This window comes from Sinohyriopsis cumingii, chromosome 12 (genome assembly GCF_028554795.1).
Source record: "Sinohyriopsis cumingii isolate HCF-2022 chromosome 12, ASM2855479v2, whole genome shotgun sequence".
NCBI classification, from domain to species: Eukaryota; Metazoa; Mollusca; class Bivalvia; order Unionida; family Unionidae; genus Sinohyriopsis; species Sinohyriopsis cumingii.
In genome coordinates, this window is record NC_142972.1 from 93,883,603 (window position 1) to 93,902,386 (window position 18,784).

General features: G+C 35.2%; 1 protein-coding gene across 1 annotated transcript in view; it reads left to right on the top strand.

The window, feature by feature from the left end:
• Window positions 1-4,759: 4,759 nt before the first annotated feature.
• Window positions 4,760-18,784, top strand: part of LOC149787003 (toll-like receptor 1) — a 45,661-nt gene continuing 31,636 nt past the window's right edge. The window contains exon 1 of the mRNA XM_089977552.1: window positions 4,760-5,417. The gene's annotated coding sequence lies outside the window, so the exon portion shown is untranslated. The remainder of the gene's footprint in view (window positions 5,418-18,784) is intronic.

An 18,784-nucleotide genomic window follows, 5' to 3' on the forward strand; every position in this document is an offset into this window, starting at 1 on the left:
ATTATAAAAATGTATACTTGCGATTAGAATGATTAGATTTAGTGTACAATTGTTTTCCAATACTTAATTTGCGTTGTTGAAGCACAGAACCTCAGCCGTTGAATGCATTTATAATCTTTTTTAAAAAGCTTTAAAACTGGTTTTTCATCTTTTAAAACTTCTATCTCTAAAAGTGGAAAGAATCAAAGACTAAAGTTCTTACAGGATATTTTACGTTTATTTATTGTAATTCTTACCATTATCAAACCAACTGAAATTAATAATTTGGTTCAATAATTTTAGCAATATAAATATAGCACCACTGGGTTCGAATTATTCAGCTGCTCTTTGTAACATAAAATATTTCTATAAAAAAGCTTTAAAGAATTTGTAGAATATAAATGTGGTGATGCATGATTCTGACGTGTTAACTGTGCTGTTCTTTGCAATATGAAAGTAGTTTTGTGAGTTATCTATGTTCAAAGAAAGAGAGAGAAAGAAAGAGAGAGCGAATGCACCAAAACTGCATGTTTCATTAAGTCATTGTAATTGTTAACATGTATCCTGGGTTGATGAATGTGTTTTGGGACAGTCTACAGCAAGCATCTACAAAAGAATAAACTCTACAAGTCTTGCTCGATAATTATGCAGGGTATAATTTTACAGATTACTGTCGTTTGATTTGGTTTTATTCTATTTAATTGCCTACATTTATCCCGGGTAGTTGAGGGTGTTTTGGGACAGTCTTTTGTTGTTTTAGGGTATTGAATGGGTCTTTCATATGGTGATAATGACCAATATTGGGGTAAAAAATCTCTCCTGATCCTACTCGATAATTATACAATGCAGGATTTTGCTGATCACTGTCCTTTTTAACGTTTGATTCAATATAATGGTATACATGTATCCTGGGTAGGTGAGAGTGTTTTCAGACAGTCTTGAGCTAGCCCCATTACCTTCATGGTAACAGATAGACAAAATTAAACTGTTGGATGCCTAATTCATGCATAAGTTGTTGGAAATAATCAAACATACAATTTGCTGGACAAATTTTGGGAGGCAATGAAGTGTTAAAAACAGTGCCTAAACTTTAAGAACAGTTTCTGCTTTAATATTCAAAGGAATAAACTAAAGAAATCTTGAGGACTCACACGTTATGGTCAACAATTACTAGTTGCGTGACTTAGTAAAGAACCGACACTCTACCATTTTTCTGTTAAATGGCTTGTCAGATGGTCAAATGCAGGAATAGGTTGCAGATGTATCTTAGATATCTTCTGATTGGGATTTCCTACCATTTGCCAAGCATAACAAGATTAATGGTACTTACAAACATCACTTTTAAATTATGGTAACTACAAATGATTCAGGATCTTGCGATAAGTCGTACTGACACCACACTAACCAGCTTTAACGAGTTGTATGGGCTATACTATGCATTTCCTGTTTATATGACGTAGAAACAACAATTTGATTGCTCATTGACCACTCATCACCAGCAGGTAAATCAGATGTCTCCATCGTATCATAATGACCTCATTTTTCCAAAGTACCAAACTGGTGCTTGAGTGGGTTTAATGTCTCAAACCCAGTCTTGTGTCTTCTCTGAGGAATATTACTTGGGGGCCTATAACTCACATTAAAATGACTTGCGTGCTTATAAAGTAGCTGTTACTTTCTGATCAGATATTTTACAACTGCAGTCAGAAATTGGCTAGTAGTTTATGTTATTCTGTGAAGAAACTAATTTACGTATGAATCTCACTCCCTCTTTCTCTCTCTCTCTCTCAATCTCTCTCTCTCTCTCTCTCTTTGCTGAGTGATTAAGATATTTATATTATGGAATTTGCCTTATCCATTGTTCCAAGGAACATACATTAGGGATAAGAGGCCAAATTTACAAATTGCATCTAAGATTCATAAATACAACAGTATTGTGAAGGTCAAAGTATGAGAAATAAAAAATAGCAAATAAAATTTAATTCTTTTCATGGGTTTTTCCTCATAGCAAGTGCAAACAACTTGTCTGCTTTGCCCACAAATTAAATGCATCAAAAGGTGAGCATTTTTGTATATATATTGAATATTGTTCTTAATTTATAAGTGTATGTGGTAAACAAAAGGTAATGTGTCTTGGCCAATCCAGAAGTTACAGTTTTAATTACTCAGAATTTGCAATTATGAGTGTATCTACAATCCAAAAGCCATGTTGCGAGCAAAGCTTGTCTTCATTTATGTTTTATTCATGTAAAAGTGTAAAACAAAAGGGACTGGCAAATAAATCTATAAGAACAATGTAACAAGACAGTCCAGGTATTTGTTCCTTACAACTGCCTACCTGTATGATAATTTTAGTTTCAGACTAATTCATCTAACAGTATTGTTTTTATGAATGCCGGTTTAAATTAAACTTTTTTCTCTTATATTTCATATGAAAAGTTAAACATAGGATTGTATATTATTTTTAGTTATTTATTTTGCTTTATTGCATAGTTGTATTGTGCTAATATTTGTTGTGACAATATTACCTTATATTTTAAATATGTGATTAGCCTTAAAAAAACGCTTTTTTAGAGAAATATGTGGGAGGTCATAAACTTCTAACAGAAAATAATCACATCTGTGGAAGATAATGTAACAATTTGTATTATCCTTTTAACTACTACATTAATTTTTTATCAAAATGTATCAAGCACTTTTAGTACTGTACTGTAGCAATAATAATACAAACAAATTGAGCTGGTTACTGGTAGCGGTAGGAATGTTACTTATATTCAATATGTTATATTCTTATAATTGCAACCAAAGGAGTCTGATGTTTCATCATTGAGGTACCATGCAATCAATGATCTAATCTGGACTATACATAACGCTTCATACATGGATGAATACGGTTTTATATAATAAACAAATGTAGTTTCCAGTTTCTCTCTCTTGTAAATAAAAAAATGAAAGTATGGCCTCGAGGTGCAATTATCAGCACTTTGCTCAAACCTTATGACGCCTTTACTACTACAAAAAGTAGAATTTGCACTGCACTCAAAAATAATAAATATACCTCTCTTCTGAATGTTAATACCCTGAGACATAAGCTGCTGTAATTTAATTCGAATGATATTTTAAATAAGAAGCCCAAACATGCCGTGAAGTCGTATAACCTATTGTTGCTAGGGTCAAGGGAATAGTCGTATTGTAAGAAATTGACCTGTCACAGCGCCATCTGTTGTAATAATGAGGCATTATTTTATGATAACTTCCTTGATTCTAACTTGCAACGTGCATGATGCTACATTATAGTCATGATTTGCGAAGGCGCAACCTGTGTAACTTGTGATATAGCAAGTTTATAAATATAATGTTAAAACATGTAATAACTGACGTAGATTTTGCCATACGACAAACTACATAATCACTTCAGTAGTTATCAAATTGCAATATACAAGGACGCAAAAGGAAACTAGATTTAGGCACTTTCAAGCAGCCAATTATAGTTTGCATCAATGAAGAATACAAAGTTCATGACAAGAATTATGAATGGAGCACTTGCAAGCAGCCATTGACAATACTGCAGAAGGAAATTAGCACTTGCAAACTGCCACGTGCAATCTGCATCAACCAATAACACAATATACATTGATATATTTATGAAAGTAGCACTTGTAATCTACCATTTACAATAAAGCTTCTAGGTAGATCAGAAAATAGATGCATATAATTATGGCGTTAATCCCCTTCCATGTGTGTGTGTGTGTGTGTTTGTGTGTGTGTGTGTGTAATTTTGTGTGTGACTTGAATATTTAACTTAGCTTTAACAATTGTACAGTCATATCGCTACGATGTCTGCAGTTTGGCAGTTTATAGTGATGTCTAGCACTAGGGCATCACGCCACAGACATGTCCCATTATCCTGACACCAGGCCGACCAGTCCTAACACTAACCTCTTAATGCTGAACGCCAAGCGAGGCAGCTGTAAACACCATTTTTGTGAGTCTTTAGTATGACTCGGTCGGGTATCGAAAACACGGCCTTCCACATTCGAGGCGGAAGCTCTAACCACTAGGCCACCGGAGCGGTTGAACATGCGAGTAAACAATAGCCATGAAACATATACGCCAGCACGAAAATTTGATCAAATGTAAAACTTTCATATATACAGAACCGTAACATCCTGTTTTACATCAACATACATACATACATACATACATACATATATACATACATGCATACATACATACATACATACATACATACATACATACATACATACATACATACGTATAAAATAATGCATTATCATATAAAAATTCAGATATATATATATATATATATATATATATATATATATATATATATATATATATATATATATATATATATATATATATATATATATATATATATATATATATATAAATCAATAACATTACAGTTACTCAATAACAACGAATAAGTGCAACTAAGCATTCCGAAATTAAATAGCCTTATATTCGAACTGAAACATGTTAACATTTATGATTTACCTGTCTGCTGGGTGAAGTTCTGAATTCTGCCCTAAAAGCTAATTACCCGTCAACAATGAAGTTTAGGGTCTGGCGTCATACAATGTGTTCAATGAATCATACTCAAGCTACCTGCTTTGAAAGAAATTTCAAATGCCGTGTTAGGACACATGACAGGGATAATCGTATATGACTATCACATGTTGAAAAGGCTACGGTGTAATTTAAACTACTGGTCTCTGTTGTTATATTGTGTTACGGAATGTTTTTACTGTGTAGGCAAGTGATACTAATTTGGCGCTTTGTTAAAAATTGTGCGTTTGCAACTACAGTGTTTAGTGTTGTGCGGATTGTACCTGGGATCACTACTAACATCGTAAGGATGGCCTAGATGTTAATTCTTCCAATTATGCTGATAACCTACTCTTGACGAAGAATTCTAAATATACGGACATGGTAAAGTAATGATTTGAAGGCAAGGGATGTTTAGTGGCTTATGTATTCGATTTAGATATACCAGTGCAAACTCAAAAGGGCTGACTCTCTTCCTATGTGTCAAACAACAGTGGATTTATTATTGTCTTATGTTACATGACGTGTGAACCTGGCGATGTAAAATGATTATGGTTGTAAACTGATCTTGTTTAAAGACTGATACCTGTTGGTGCCTATAACAGTATATCATTGATCTCAAACATGAAGATTAGTTCTACGTGTTAACTGAGCACTGATGGAAGTAGCAATCGAAATACGTCGTTTTATCATTCCAATCGATCTCTATACAATTAAGGAACTCCAAAGGAGCAGCATTGTTTGAGCTATATAACTTGATGACGCAGTTATCCACACCGCTTACATTACATTGATAGTTTGTGCCGCAACAGACTGTCGGTATTTATGTTGCAATGGTGACCAGGACTAAGAGATCACTCACACAGGTGAGATAATAAGATTGCGTATGGCAGAGAGAGAGAGAGAGAGAGAGAGAGGGAGAGAGATTGTGAGAGGGAGAGGGAGAGTGAGGGAGAGAGAGCGAAACGGGGGTTACACACATCTAAGGTATAATGAAGTTGAAATAATGTTAACAATAAGCAAACCTTGCAAGAACAATGATTAGTTTTATTTAACAAATTATGAGGTCCCAACAAATGCAAGGTTGGTGTCCTACTATCAGAATATCCTTAGATGTGTACTGCCAGTGAGATCAAACATAAGAAGGTTTATATTTCATACTTCTCTAGCACTAATTGCTCCACATAATTACTATAGCAAATAAATTAAAACATCGGCAGCGTCATACTATTATATAATATAAATTTTCATCTAAAAACTGCTTCTCGATTACAAGCAAGAATTTGCTTGGTACCACCACCAGATGAAAACTAACGGAGAATAGAATATTTGGTAAATTATCGCATTTGTCGAAACGGCACATGCTAAAACTATCATCAGTAGTTTCGAAGGTAAAATCTAGTCTTATGCTGTTTATGTGGCATATAAAATTACGTTTACAGACCGCTTGACTTAATGCTATTATCTTGTTCCCTCACTGGGCAGTGATAATGTGATTTATTCATGATTGCCATTATTCAGAAAATAACAACACTGTGAACTATATATCAGTCTTTAAAGATGGTGAGGAAATAAAGAATATTTAGTAACCTATAACTGATAACTTTGTGACAGAGTCCATGTCCATGAGATATGGCTCCCAACGCATTGCTGGCATGTATCAATCATTATAAACGTTTTAAAAAAATTATCTCTCCTTCCGGAATGGGTGGAACATGCTCGCTCGTATGCGTGTCAATCCTATTAAGAGATCACACACATATCTTCTCTATAAATGCCCGACCACTCCGGATTTCTGTGATATAATGTGAGTTATGTCGAAGCGATTATTATCAGCTATAAAAAATATATTAGAGAGACATTTATACCTAGGTCATAGAGACGTGTATGTAATAGCATAGGGTCCATTTTACAAGGACAGACAATGATATCATGCAGGGTAGAAATGTATAATAAATACCCTTCTGTAAATATTATCCAGATAAAGATGTTTCCGCATTTTACTTAGCTGCTTGCAACTGCCATGTAATCCTCACAAGAAAAAATGATGCAATTTAGTGTTCAACATGCGTTTTCATGAGCAATAGACACATTCAAATTGGTATCCCTGAAACTAACTCTTATCTCCACAGAGATTATTTCCAAATTTCTTCAACACAATTTCGATGTTACGTGTGAACAGTACTTCATCAGAGGTAATAATGCAGTGTAATTGCAATGAATAATATCGTATGCGCATGCTAATTCCAGGAAAGAGGAAAGTGACAACTGTTTGCCAGATATTTGACATATCTTTCATTTTTACTTCCTTTTCGACTATAATCAATGCCTTCAGAGCCGTGACAATTTGGGGCTTGATGACTTTATAAAGACTTATTGTCACTTTATGATGCTTTTTTTACAACCTATAATTGGTATTTGAATTATTGTATAAATCATTAAGATTGTGCTAAATTGGTTTTGGTTCTTGCATTTCAAGTCATAGGAGCTGACTCGGTTTACTTAGGAATCATGGAAGTTTTAAAGTAGGAACGCTGTCAATGTGTTAGTAAATTTACATTACTTATATCAGCATAACAAAGATATTACTGAGACTGAGCTATTTGTCCATTACTAAATTGTGTATTTATACTGATTCTCGTGATAGCAGTAACATTGTGAAATATCGCTTTTCTTTCGGTTGTGTGTTCCAAATTCGGGTTGTGGTTGTATCGCGATACATCTTTATTTAAATCGAATATCTGGTCAGTGAATTGAATCTTTGTTGGAGAATGTGTAGGAAATTATTGAAACAATTATAACTGTTCCAAAAGCTAAGAATGAGTGTAAGTGATCGAAAGGTGATACTCAAAAGTAGAACGTGGTATGAGAAAGACGGCAACAGAGGGAGCTAATATAAAATAAAAAAATACACGTGGCAAGATTGGTTAATCAGAATGAACAACATATCAAGTCGAGGGAGTTAAAAGTTCAGCTAGAGCAAATAAAATCCATATATCGCGACTATGTGTCTTCATATTCTACGATACTAATTACGAACACAGTTCACGCTGTCGATGTACCAGATCCAACCAAACTACCGGGTTGTCAGGCTACGGGAGCGATGGAAGAGTAAATTATTTTAATTAATAAATACTCAGAGAACAATATAAGCATACACAAGATATAAAATTGAATCAAAATCAGCAGAGGAAAATGACAGTACAATAAGCTCCTTTAGGAACGGAAACCAATCTCCTGGTGGAAAGTCGGCGAGCCGTAACGATGGAATAGCCCAGGGAAGAGATATCCCAAAAGGTTCACAGATTGATGAGAATCTTTAAATAATTTAAGAACATACACAATACTGTAATCACGTTACACAAATATTGAAGTGTTTATAATAATGTGCGCGTTAACATTTCAACTGTCGCTTTGCATTTTGAATAACCGCGCGAACTGCAGTATATCTCGGCCATTTGGAATTTTTGTTTTTTATCTACATATGTAGATCATTGTCATAATCTGACAATTAAACGAGTGTTGGATCAATCGCTTTAAAGGATGAAAAACAATAAAATTGATTTATAAATCCAATAAAGAAAAACAAATAGCGGCGAAATAAATAGATGTCTAAGTCACTGGAGTTCCAACTGAAACACGGTTTGAAGTAAGGTAATAAAGACTCATGAAATACATTTAATGTAATTATAGTAAGATCGAAAATGTCAATGTTTTGGGAATATCCAACACTTAAGACGGGTACCAGGATCTTCAAGATGTTGACGGACCAGGACACTAAGCGAATAGCCTTCTTTTCTATCCGCGGCCTCTTAGTGAAGTCATAGTATAATGGATATATCTTTGACCGGAAATGTGACAAATATAGTAAATCATGGCACAATCCCAGTCCATGCTTCCCGAAAAGGGAATAATACAGAATTTAAGTAATAGTGGAACCATATAAGAGAGGAATCTTGACAACATAACATAACTATGACATGTGTGGATATTTAAAAAGAGAACTGAATGTCCCAAGAAACACTAAATACACCAATGTTAGACCTGGTATTTTACCGTGGTCAGTAGGCATCACACAGGTGATTAAGTTAGAAGAGACAGTGGCATGCATTCATGGAATTGACGAGGTTCAATATAGGCTATTTTCAAAGTAAAGAGGTCTATCTGACAAACAGTTTTATCACCAGGGCATGGAAATAACTATTCCATATTTGAAATGCTGAAATGTTACTATGATAACAGATATTTAGAAAAGATTCATCATTTCAATGCCTTAGTTACATTTGTGGTCACTTTTTATTAGCCCCATTCTTTGCCTATACATCGTAATCAATACAAACTTCCAATTGAAATTAACAAATTAAACCTACATATAAAATTAGGCCATTCATTAATTTTATATTTTGTTTGAGAAACAGTACTGCTTAAAAGATATATATATATAAATAAATTACCATCCTATTTATAGACCAAAATCATCAGTAAAAGACAAAAGGTCAAGTACTGAAATGGAAATGCAATGAATTTTATCAAATTAATCTCTAATTTTATAAAACTCATGAAATGACGTATGGAATAAATCGATACCGAACACATGGAATTGAGTGTGTTTGTGAAGATTCGGCCCGGCCCGGATCTTCTTTGTTAGATATATAACTAGATCGAGACGATCTTCGATCCCGGATTTGTCACTGTGGAAAAGGACAATCAGATCCGTTTTGCGCTTCTTGTTTCTCAACGCCTCTATAACCTTATGAAATAAGATCGTTGAGAGGGTAAGCAAATTGATTCAGATCCACTGAGCTGAGAGACCGAGCGTTAACGGATCACACCATTTGGATTAGTACTGATGGAAATGAAGGGGAACATTATGCGATTCAAGCTAGTTGTACAACGATCACTCTTTGAACACATCCTCTCTGGCAAAACTCAATGGATGGATACCCTTTTGGATCCTCCATTATCGTGAAACTGGTAGTCGTCAAGGTGTCCACATTGCAACTAAAATTTAAACTTTTATATAAAGAGTCAAATAGTTTTGATACACATTTCTCTTATTCAGTTATAACATTTATAATATCTTCCAATTTAATTACATAATGTCATGTCATGTATCTGAGTTGTATTCAATATCGTTCTGTCCCTAAGAGTTTCTAATTTATCTATGCTATTCGATTTTACTAAATTTATAGTATGACATGCGATTCATAATTTTGAGTACATCCCCGTCTCAAACAAGTGATTTCGTTAATATATCTCTTATTGATTACTTCTTCTATAACCAAAACTTCGTGAAGGTATTACACTTTATACCTTGCTTAGCAACTGAATTTCTGTTCATTCAAATTCTCCGTTCTACGTTCGATCGTATAATGCATATTTGACTAATATTAATATGTCATACAAAGTGTTCAAGCTCCATTCATCCCATATTTTGTCTTGATCCATATATTTAAGGATTATATTTACAATATGTCTCAACTATTTCGGCGGTTATTATAGCTTTGTTAGTTTGGTTTTCCTATAGATTTTAGTTTGTGTTTCACTGTGAAGCCATACAAATAGACGTGAATCGCAGGGAATGTTTATTTCTTTCTTTTTTACATATCATATTCAATATAGTTTCATGTTTCTTCGTTGGGAGATGTGATCAGGTAAGAGATATAATGATAAATAACTTTCATTAATAACGTCTGCACAGCTAAAGGTTCATTACTATGGACACTTTTGTTCCACAGAAGAAATCTTGATTTCCTGATGCGCAAGTTTATTTCACTGTTTTTATTTTAACATATATATATATATATATATATATATATATATATATATATATATATATATATATATATATATATATATATATATATATATATATATATATACAGTGTTCTTGTGAAATAGGAGCTTGGAGCGTTTTCCACTTCCTACCTGAACACGTTATGCGCTACGACACACTTTATCTGGAAAATGATTATTAAAGCAACAGTTCAAAGTTTCGAAGACAGACTGGATATCTAAACGTGAATGAAGACCTGAACGCTACAAGTGTAGATACTGATTTTGAACACTTTATTTTCTGGAAGTTCGGAAAATGTTTGCGTGATAAAGCTTTGTCTTTCGCAAACACTGCTTATTTAACAATGTGCTCAATTTTGTCAATGGATGAGTATAAATGTAAACGTTGGAAATCATTAGTTGCATATAGAGTCGAGCATATGTTTCTTTACTGCCACGCCATTTATAGAGAAGCTATTTGTGTGATCTCTTAATAGGATTGACACGCATACGAACTATATATATTAGACTCAGATTAGCTTGTCAGTCAGGACAGCGACACTCTGTTTCACATTGTGTTGGGTAACAGAGTCGAACACATTGACATTATGGATGATCTGATAAGGCAAACTATCATAGTCTGTTGGTAGAAGGATTTTAATAAATATACAGAATAACACAAGAATTGAAACACCATATATGGCAGTATGTTTGTACTTTGTTATTTTCCTAACTTGTTAGATTCCTGATGATCTGCAGGAGTGCCAATGCCATGATTTATTCACATGTGCCAGTTAAAGGTTAATAATTCCAATTCTTTCAATAATTTAGTATTTTCATATGCGTGTTATTTTTTATCGTAGTTCCCATTATATTTTATCTCCGTGAGATTTGTATTGCGTGTTTTCCTTCAAGGTTTCCAGGTTTAAGGTATTTGTACCCCTCAACACATACTTACCATCAAACATACATACATACATCATACAGCAGCAGGAAGGGCGAACAGACCCGGTTTGTTTCCAAATTTAGAAGCTCCTACAGAAAAATAATTTGAGGAAACCTTTATTTTCGATTCCAAAGGCTGCTACTGGTGGTTATTTTTGATATAACAGACCACATATGACCATATGTGTATCTAAGGACATCAGCGGCGAGGCAAATTTATTTTTTTTAAATATTTGGTCGAAACTAACCAGTAATTTTTTTATTATTATAAATTAAAATTATTTGTATATAAATACTCATGAGTGTCGGAGAACCACATTCTGCTAGATTAGCACGAGAACGACTAGAAGCAATAAAACAATTTCTTCCAGTGAGAGATTATGTTAAAAGAAAAATAGGAGCAGTTGAAGATGCAAAACGCGGATTTAGAGAATTATCGACAGAATATTTAAACCAGTAACTGAAACCACCGAAGAAATTTTACTTGGAGATGTTGAAGATCCTGATGTGAGAAAACGCGGTATTCTTCCAGTGTTAAAACAAACTGAAAAACAAACTCGACCTCAGCCTGCACCTGCACCTGCACCTGCGCCTGCGCCTGCACCTGTAGTTCAACCTAAATATAAACTTAAACTTAAAACTAAGTTTAAACCTGAGTCTAACCTTAAACCTAAGGCTGGACTTAAACCTCAAGCTGAGTCTGAAGAATATGAAGACATAGATGAAGAAGAAGCCACTGGTAAAATTCCCGGAATTGAAAAATTTACCGATGATGCTATCGATGAAATAAGATTCTTGAAGGATAATTATCAACTAGCTAAATATACCGCAGATAATTATGAACCATATAAGCAAAAAAAGATTTTAAAATCTAAATATGATAAATCCGTATCTCGTGAAGCATGGGGGAGATGGATATATTATGTGTATCATGATGTTGATCGTGTCTCTCAAACTGATAAAAAATATATTGATTTTATTAAAATGGTAAATCTTTATGAATCTCAACCACAATCTCTACCTCTACCTTAAAAATTGAGCAAAAACAAGAAATACCTCCACCTGTGCAAGAACCTAAACCTGAAATATCTACGCCTGATACGATATTTACCGATGATGCTCTCCGTGATTTTAAAGATGAAGAAGAATTAGCTAATATTGCTGCATTTGGTTTTGATGTAAAAGAAAGATGTCTAAAAGAAGAATATATTGATCAATTGGAAAAACGTAAATGGGTTCCCGCAGTATTTTATGCTTCTTTTAAAACTAAACCTGTTCCTGGTGATCCAAAAATATAAAAAATTTATTAAAAAAGTAGCATCATTAAAAGCCTCAGGATTTGCAAGACATACATTTTTTGGAGGACGACCCCCTCAGCGGAAAATAATTGTTGAAGAAGAACCTAAACTAGAATCTACGCCTGATATGTTATTCACCGATGATGCTCTCCTAGATTTTAAAGATGAAGAATAATTAACTAATATTGCTGCATTTGGTTTTGATGTAAGGGGAAGATATCTAAAATCAGGACTTGCCGATTCTATGGAAAAAGTGATTGGACTTCTATGGTATTTTATGCTCCTGAAAAGATTAATCCCATTCCTAATGATCCGGATTATTAAGATTTCATGCTAAAAGTATCAAGATTAAGGTTTTTAAAAAATGCAAGAGGGGAATTTTTTAAAAAATTTTGAAGAAGAGTCACAAGGTGCTACCGGCAGCGGTTATAATCATATCTGCCCTGATATTGTTGTTTACGACGTATCTCGGCTAGAGGCTGTTTTGGGGGGAAAACGAGCCGGAAATAACTCTCCGGAAATAATTAACGAGGCAACTGATATTTGTCAGCGATTATTTCGTGGTGGCATCGTTGATGTTCACGTTTATAGAAATCTCATTGATGAAATTATTGACAAACATAACGATTAATTGTGACATAAATAACTAATTAAATAAAGTGATCGTTCACAAGCATCATTGTAGACCTGTGCAAGCTCGAGTAGTAAATGCTCAGTTGCCCATGTATAAATATACTTACGAGAATGGACTTGGTGAAGTTTTTAAAGGATTCATCACAAGAATAGTTCCTAAAATTGGATCTGTTACAAAACAATTATCAATGAAAGCTATGGGTTTCGTTCGTGATAAAGCCGCTCCTGCTGTTAGTAAAATTGCCAGTAAAGCATTTGGTGTCGTCGTGGATAAAATGATAAATCTAATAGGAGGAAATAAACAACCATTTAAATTACCCAGTACCGCGATAATGCCTAGCGACGTTAGTAAGATAATAAATGGTGCAGCAAATAAAAAATTAGTAGAGTTAGCAAATCAGGAAGCTGATAAATTAACAAATCAGGAAGTTAATAAATTAGTAAATCAAGAAACAAATAAATAAACAAATCGAGAAATCAATCAACCAATAAATACTAGTTTTATATCAGGCATTGGTCTTCGTTTTAGAAGATAATCTTTATAATAAAATGTTTGCGCGGGCATCTGATGAAGCATTTGACATGGATTAACCCATAAGCAAAGATACTTCAGTACGTGATTATCAGTATTATTCGTCCGACGCAGCAACACCAAATAGTGAAAATCGTGTTGAAATTCAAGTTCATGATACAACCAGATATTTTCTACCATCTGAGGCATTTGTCGAGGTTACTGGTGAAATTATAAGAGTTACACTAATTCCCGGTCCTCCCATCGATGATACGTTTCCAGAACATTTCAAAATAGGATTTGTCAATAACGGTATTATGGCATTATTTAAGAGCGCCACATATATCATTGATGGAAGAGAAATTGAAGCAATTACTGATAATGTTGATCTTGCTACGACAATTTTAGGCCTAGCTAGGTACTCAGATGATTTTACTAGATCAGCTGGTCCAAGTATGATGTTTGCCAAGGATAATTCCTGAGGATGATCCGTATAGTAGGACACAACCAAAAAATCGTGTTAATATCCTCCTGTTAATATTGATACCCTCGAGGATATAATTGTCGGTAATAAGAATAATTACAATTTAGGTTTTGCTACACGTAAAAGTATGTTAACAGTAGGTCGCAAAAATTTCTCATGCGCAATTCCGTTATCTCATTTATTTGGATTTTGTAGAAATTTTAGAAAAGTAATTTTTGGAGCTAAACACACAATTGCTTTTATTCGAAAAGGTAGCAATGATGCAATCTGGCGAGAAGGTGGTGTTGGTGCTGGAGATGAAGCTAAAGTGATATTAACTAAATTTACCCTGTGGATGCCAGCATTGACTCCATCAATAGCCGAAGAAGGTAAATTACTTTCTTTTATGGATCAAGGTGGTAAATCAGTAATGTCGTGGTTGACAACAACTACTGATTCTACCGACGTAAACATTAATGGTATTTTTACTTGGCGTATTGCATCTCAGCAAGGTGTTTCTGCACCTAGACATATATTTATTGCTCTTCAACGAGCTACAGTACATACTAATCAGGAAAATAGTCATATGATATTTGATAATTTTAACGCCAGCGAAGTATCATTGCGAATAAACGGACAACAGGAACCATCTGAAGAAATATCGATAAATTTTGCTAATTATTCAGTAGCTCTTGAACATCATCGCTTGTTGAGTTTTATGGGCTGAGATCAGAATATTGACACAGGATTACAAATATCACAGTTAGATTTTATAACTCGTTATCGATCTATTATTTTTAACTAGAACATCTCGATTTAGTAAAACAATCTGTCGTTGATATACATTTTAAAGCCAGAATTAATACAGGTGGTAAAGCTAGAGCAATCACGGTTATACTTAGCGATATAACTATGCTTCTGGAAAGTATTAGCGGTCGAATGAGAATCATTGACGCGCCGGTAGAAAAAATGTAATCTAAATTTAAATCAACCTTAATAATTATAAAAATGTCATACGATCATGCTAGTGTTACTTTGACTTCAGGTCAGATAAAAAAACTCCACTCAAATGTAACAAAAACCTGCGGGTTAAAATTAACGTTAAAAAATACTCAAATTCAAGGTGGATCAAATAAATTTGCGTCAACTAAAACTCAACATAAACATTTTACCAAAGCCAAATCAGCGAATACTGGCGTCCACGCTGATCTTAGTCCAAGTGGCATCAAAGACATGGTTAAGGTTGGTGGATTTTTCCCACTGTTAGCTGCCATTCCAGCATTAATTGCTGCTGCTGCTCCAGCCCTAGCAAAAGCAGCCGCATTAGGTGCTACTAGTGCAGCTGGTGGAATGGCACTAAAGAAAGTAGTAGGAGGGCGATATGGTAAAAAAAAATTTCGCGGTCTGAGATCACCAGGAACACCACCGTCATGGTACGGAAAAGGCCTTCGACTACCAGGAACGCCAGCGTCGTGGTATCCAAAACCGCAATAACGTCAATGTCAAATTTTGATTTATCTAGCGAAGTAAAAAAAAAAAAATTTTCAGAGGTGTATTTATGCGAGATCAATTACAAGCCAAACCAAACCATAACGAAACCGGAATTATAAATCTCGATAACAGTATTGGTCCAGGAACACACTGGGTTGCTTGCGTGATAAATCCGCGTGAAATTATTTATTTTGACTCATATGGGTTAGAGCCACGGAAAGAATTTCTTAATTATGCAAAACAATTAAAAGTTCCAATTTTGTATTCATTGTTACCAACACAGACGATAACTGATCCACCGATATGTGGCGCTGAAACAATTAATATTCTTGATGCGATATCAAGATCAATTAGACCGTATCACAAAGTTGTACTTGATTACAAGTCTAATAAATTAAATCAGTTGTTAATAAATAATGGTTGATATTTATGGAAGATCTTTTGATAGAGTAAAAAAGGTCCAGTTGATGTTGATTTATCTAAATACGCAACAAAAGATGACCATAATAATTTATTAGAGATATCAGGAATAGATCCTAATGACGTTGTTATATTTCAGGATCAACATGGAAAATTACAAACAAGTAACGTTAAATTAACTGATATAATCCAGCGAGTCGAATATAACGCCCATGTAGGTAATTTTGCTGGTTTACAGGAAACTGTTAGAAAAATTAATGAAATAGCCGCCGAAATAGATAGAAAAATTAATGAAAAAAGCGCCGAAATAAATAGAAAAATAACTGAAATTAACATAAAAATTGCTAACATCAAGCTGCTACTGATCTATTTGAAGGTATTGGAAGACAGCTTCCAGAAATTATCAATGAAACTAATTTTATTAAATTTCCACAAATAATAATACCACAACAAGTCAGTAATACAACATTTACAATTGCGTCTGAATAAGCAAAGTGGACACCGGAGGATAATGCTTTTACATACACAGCACCGATTACTGGCGTGTATCAGTTTTATACGTTTTTTCCTCGGTAAGATTCAGAATAATCGCTAAAGAATACAATTGGCGACATACCAGCGACAGATTTCTTGGATTTTTAAATATTTTAATGAACAAAGATAAAGAAGAAATTTTTACACTAGAACCGCCTAATCCCCCTGCGGGTCCGGGGTTGTAGAATTGGCCCGACGTGCCTCGCTACGTGTCGTAAAAGGCGACTAAGTAGAGGCAACCTGTTTGCCGTGGGTTGCGTCCCGTGTCGGGGGAGGAAAGGATCCTGGTAGTTGAGCAGTGGCTTTCCCTGCAATACACTTCTTTGGCCTCTACTTCTCTTAGACGGGTGGTCGGGATGGGCCCGGTTCCGACAAATCGGCTGGTCACGCCGAGCCCTAGGAGGTCTTTATTAACTTTCTCACCTTCTTTCTCTCTCTCCTTGTATCTCTCTTGATACCACCGTTGCCCCTATATTCCTTTCCTTTATATTTCCCTTTTCCAAGTCTTAGAAGGCTTCCTAGAAGGCGGTGGCTTAACGGGTCAATCGGGTGGTAATTTTACCGACCTTAGAAATTGGCGACTTCAGGGTCATTCAAAGGTAATTTTTTCAACTGAGTATGGCATCTGTGTATCCCTGACACTTGAAAAGTGTCCCCTTGTTGGGCTCCTTGGTGGGTGGGGAGCACGGGTGCTGAATTTTTAATCTAGCCATCATGGATAATTCCAAAAAAAAATCAAAATAAAAGATCGAAACCCTTATCAGAGTCTGACGATGAACCATGTAGTGTGGAGTCATTTCCACGCTTCATGGTCATACAGTCAAAAGATGCCACGAAAACGCTTGCCGCACTATCTCCATTTGTCATCGAAAAGACTATCACAGGATCGATTGGCACACCTAAAAGTGTTAAAAAGTTGAAATCGGGTTGTCTTCTTATTGAGTGTGAGCGACGAGGTCAATCAGACAATATCAGGAAAATGAAAACGTTCTTTGATATCCCAGTAACCTCATTCGCTCACACCACACTGAATACGTCCAAAGGCGTGATTCGCTGCCGTGACTTGGCTGGAGTCACCGACGCTGACATCATCGAAGGAATGAAAGATGAAGGTGTCACTGCAGTCCGACGAATACGTATTAAACGTAATAACAATCTGCAGGACACCAACACCATTGTACTCACCTTCAACAGGCCAACTGTACCCAAAGTGGTAAAAGTTGGCTTTTTGCAAGTAAAGGTAGAGATTTACATTCCCAACCCCCTTCGGTGTTATAAGTGTCAAAAATACGGCCATCACGAAGACCGCTGCTCCAAGAGCCAAATATGTGGCCGATGCGGAGACAATGCTCATCAGGAATCTGATTGTAGAGCAACTCCGCATTGTGTCAACTGCGGAAAAGAGCACCACGCAAATTCCAAGGATTGCGATACCTGGAAACAGGAGAAGGAAATTCAGAGGGTAAAATACACAAATAATATTCCCTATCCAGAAGCCAAAAAAATTGTACAGGCAAAAACAGCCCATCCTGGCCCATCCTTCTCCACTGTAGTGAAGAGCAATCCTAAAACAACGAAGGACGCTCAAACACAAACAGAAGCACCCGATTCAACACCAAATTCAAACACCCCCCATTACCAAGCACAGAAAAACACGGCATCTACTCAGACTACATTTAATAATACCCAACAACCTAAATCACCAAAGAGTAAAAAATCTCACGGAAACAGGCAACAAAAGGGGTCAGATGACCCCATCAAACTTTATAACAGGTTTGGAGACATCGTGAGCATGGATGCAGAAGAATCTACTCCATGCGCCCAAGGAAACTCCAGACCTACAAACAAAAAATTCACCCCCGTACTTCCTCCAGAGAAATAACAAAACAAATTCCGTCTGCGAAAGGTCTAACCTAGCTGCACAATCTTTAATTTAAATTTATAATGAAAAACACTATCATACAATGGAATTGTCGAGGACTTAAAGCAAATTACAATGATATTCTCCTGCTTTTAAACGAACATGATCCTGCGGTACTATGCCTTCAAGAAACATTCTTGAAAGATACAGACAATATCACATTTAAAAACTACTCCCTGTTTAACACCTGCTCTCCAAATGTTGATAGGGCATCAGGAGGAGTTTCTGTTATTGTAAACAAC